Below are 4,582 nucleotides of genomic sequence, written 5' to 3' on the forward strand. Positions count from 1 at the left end.
TTACACTCTCTCCGACATTTGTTGTTTTGTTTTTTAGAACTTTGCTATTAATGCTGAGGTGAGATGATATCTCATTGTTGTTTTGATTTTCATTTCTTCATTTGTTAGCCATATGAATATCTTTCTTTGATGATGTGTATATTCATGGCTTCTGTTCACTTTTAAACTTGATTATTTGTCTTTTATTCTTGAGGTATTAAAGCTTAGTATATATTTTAGAGATCAGAACCTTACCCGGTGTGCCACTGCCTAGAATATTTTCCCGTCTATGGGTTCTCTTTTTGACTTTTGGTGAAGTCTTTCGGTCCACATAAATGTTTAATTTGTAGATCAATCCAGTCATCTAGTTTGTCTTTGGTTGTTGTATGTTTTTACCTATGTTTTGTAGTATACTTATGCCTTGCATTAGGGATCCTAAGCTTACCCCTATTTGTTTTTGTAGTTTTAACTTTTACATGTAGGTCTTTGATCAAACTTGAGGTTTTTTTATTTTTTATGATGAGAAATCTGGATCCTGTTTCATTTTTCTGTAAATGGATATCCAATTTTGTCAGCATCTTTGTTTAAGAAGGAGCTCCTGGTTAAGTGTTTGACTGCTTACCATGAGGTCAGCAGTTTGAAGCCACCAGCCACTTCTTGGGAGAAAGATGGATCTTCCTACTTTCGTAAACAGTTAGGGTCTCAGAAACCAAAAGGGGCAGTCCACCCTGCCCCGGTAGGGTTGTCCTGAGTCAAAACTGATTCAATGGCAATGAGGATTTTTTAAAAAAAAATTTGTTTAAGAGACCATCTCTTCCCCATTTAATGTTTTTAGGCCCATTTTCCAAATTCGGATGTCCATAGATAGATTTCTGGGTTCTCAATTCTGTTCCACTGTTCTATGTGTTCATAATTGTACCTGCATCATTCTGTTTCGACTGTGTAGTAGATTTTGAGAATAGGAAGTGTTATTTTGTTGAACACTTAAAAAAAAATCATTTTAATCAGGGCTCGTACAACTCTTATCATAATCCATACATACATTGTGTCAAGCATACTTATACATTTGTTGCCATTATCATTCTCAAAACATTTTCTTTTTACTTGAGCCCTTGGCATCAGCTCATTTCCCCCCCTCCCTCCCTCGTGAACCCTTGACGATTTATAAATTGTTAGTTTTTCAAGTCTCACACTATCTGATGTCTCCCTTTGCCAACTTTTCCCCCTCTTCACCCACTTTTCTATTGTCCTGCCCCCAGGGAGGGGGTTATATATAGATCATTGTGATCTCTTCCTCCTTTCTACCCCACCTTCCCCTTACCTCCTGGTATTGCTACTCTCATTATTGGTCCTGAAGGGTTTATCTCTCCTGGATTCCGTGTGTTTCCAGCTCTTATCTGTACCAGTGTAAATCCTCTGGTCTAGCCAGATTTGTAAGGTAGAATTGGAATCATGATAGTGGGGTGGGGATAGGGGGGAGAGGAAAGTTGTATGTTTCCTCCATGCTATACTGCACCCTGACTGGATTGAGCACTTTTATGTCTATGTTTATCAGGACTATTATTATAGAATTTCATTTTTTAGAAAATTTGTCTAGTTCGGGCACCAGGGCTATGTTTGCTTTCCAGAATGAGGTCGGGAGTTGTCCATCCTTTTCTAAGTCCTGGAATAGTTCAAGTAGAATTTGTGCCAGTTTTCCCCTGAATATCTGTAGAATTCACCAGTGACCTTGTCTGGGCTAGAACTCTTTTGGTGTTGATGGAAATTTTTCTTAATGACATGTTCGATTTCTTTTGTGATGAATCTGTTCCAATTTTGTACTTCAAATTGTGTTAGTTTGAGAAGGTAGCTTGTTCCTAGAAATATGTCCACATCGTCTAAGTTTTCAAATTTGTTAAAATATAGGTTTTTTTTTTACAGTATTTTGTTATCCTTATTATTGCCGTTGTTTCTGTTGTGACATTGCTTATTTCATTTCTTACTTACAGCTCCTTATTCTTTTCCTTTGTTAAATTTGCCAGTGGTTTGTCAATTTTATTAATCCTTTCAATGAGCCAACTTCTTTTTGTTGTTTCTAGTTTTACCTTTTCATTTATTTTATTTATGCTCTAATCTTCATTTTCCCCTGTCTTCTGGTGAGTATAGGTACTTTCTTTTGTTCCCCATTGTTGCATTTCTAATTACTGGAGAAGTTTGGTTAAGGTGTTGACTTAGGTTCTTCTTTTTTCACGTGTGCATATATTGCTATAAGTTATCCTCTAGCATTGCTTTTGTTGTGTCTGAAAGGTTTTGTCATGTTTTCATTCTTGTTTGAGTCAAGAAATATCATTTCATTTTACATTTCTTCTATTACTCCAAATGTTTAAACATGGTGTTTTAAAATTCCAATGTGTTTAATTTTTCCTTCGATCATCCTGTTACTGAGGTCTAATTTTATAGCATTGTGACCTGAGAAGATGCTTTGTAGTATTTTACGTTTATTAAGGCTTGCTCTGTGTACTAACTCGCAATCTGGGAGAATGTCTGGTGTGCTCCAGAAAATGAGGTATATTGGGTAGAGTGTTCTGTATATGTCTTTGAGGACAAATTGTTGATTATGTTGTTTAAATATTCTGTATCTTAGATGAGTTTTTTTTCTAGTTAATCTGTCCTTCATAGACTGTGGTGTATTAAACTCTCCTACTACAACTGTGGACATGCTATCAGGAGAAACCAACCCCTGGAGAAGGATAGCATGCTTGGTAAAGTGGAGGAGTAGCAAAAAAGAGGAAGGCCTTTGACAAGATGGATTGACACAGGGGCTATGACAATAGCTCAAACATAGGAACAATTGCGAGGGGTAGCTGGGTTGAGCTATGTTTCATTCTGTTGTACATGTAGAGACAGAATCAACATGACACTTAACTACAGCATTATTATTGAATTGTCTAATTCTCATTTCAAATTTGATTTACATATTTTGGAGCTCTTTGTTTGGATGTGTACACATTATACTTATGTTTATATCGTATTATTAGACTGATATTTTATTCATTATACAATGACCTTATTTATCTTTAGCCTTAAAGTCTACTTCATTAGAAATATTGCCATACCAGTTCCTTTTTGGTTGCCGTTTGCCTGATATTATTTCTCATCCTTTGATTTTTAGTTTATTTTTGTGTTTGTGTCTAAGATATGTCATTTGTAGACACCATATTGATGGGTCATGTTTTTCGTAATCTATTTGCTACTGGTGGTAGAGCGGTGGGCTGCAATTTGCAAGATCAGCAGTTTGAAACCACCAGCCACTCGGTGGGAGAAAGAGGGAGGGGGGGTTCTACTCCCATAAACAGTTACAGTCTCAGAAACTCAGAGGGGCAGTTTGACCCTCTCCATAAGGATATTACGAGTCAACATTGACTCAATGGCAGTGAGTTCGATTTTGATTTGTTTGACTGGTGCACTTCATCCACTTACTTTCAGTGTAATCATCAATACTTATGAATGTATTGGATTATTTTAATGTATGGGGGCGTTTTATATTTTCTTTTTTGGTGCTGATGGTTTCTTTTCTCCATTATTTTACCGTTATTTTATTTTATTTATGGACTCATCATTTCTTTCCATGCAGTTGCTTTAATATTTACTGAGCATGGTTTTTAAATGAGATTTATTAATTTTTAGGTCACCTTATAATTTATTGTTTTCTCAAGTTTTAAACAGTCTGTTCTATCTTGATTTTGCCTTGACTTCCTCTCCAAGTTCTGTAACTACACCACTTATTTCCTCTTGTTACTTTGTTACTCTGTACTTTGTAAATCAACTGACATCTCTGGATGGAGATTCATTTAATTTTGACCTTTTTAATCTGTCTTGGAAGTACATCTAGAAAATTCCATAGAAACAAGGATAGCAGGACTTCATCTCACATACTTTGAAAAAGTTATCAGGAAAAATCAGTCCCTGGAAAAGGACACCATGCTTGGTAAGGTACAAGGGCAGCAAGAAGACAGGAGAGCACTGATGAGAGGGATTCACACAGTGGCTGCAACAATGAACCCAAACATAACAATTGTGAGGATGGCACAGGGCCAGGCAGTGTTTCATTCTGTCTTGGCACTTAACAACAATTCTCCCCACAACTGCTTGGATGCATCACAAAACATCTCATTATGGAGTTGACCATGCTGTTTAGATATCATGGGAGAAACTTGCCCCACTCAAGTTGACATAAAATGTAATTACCCCAAAATCTAGGATGCCCAGATTTTGGTTTGTTTTGATGTGAAGCAATATGAAGACTGGTCTCAAACATAACAACAGGAGTGAGGACAGTGTCCTCGGGAGTGTTGCAGCCTGCTGCACACGGGTTTGCTATGCGAGGGACGCGACTAGATGATAGCCAACAAGAAAAACATATCTATGTAGATTTCTGAGCAGTGTGATCATGTGTCTCTTCCTCTAATCAGGAGTTGAACAACTACTTTATTCTTTCTTTTTGAAGTCCGGGGTTCCAAAAATCCATGCCTATCTGTTTCAAGTGGTTTCTTAGGTTTTGTTCTAAAGGACCTGGGTGGCATATCAGCCTCGTCTGCCATCTTGGATCCAGTCTCTACATTTT

Source organism: Echinops telfairi, unplaced genomic scaffold, assembly GCF_000313985.2.
Source record: "Echinops telfairi isolate 266 unplaced genomic scaffold, ASM31398v2 ScPeMD7_27;HRSCAF=92, whole genome shotgun sequence".
Taxonomy (NCBI): Eukaryota; Metazoa; Chordata; class Mammalia; order Afrosoricida; family Tenrecidae; genus Echinops; species Echinops telfairi.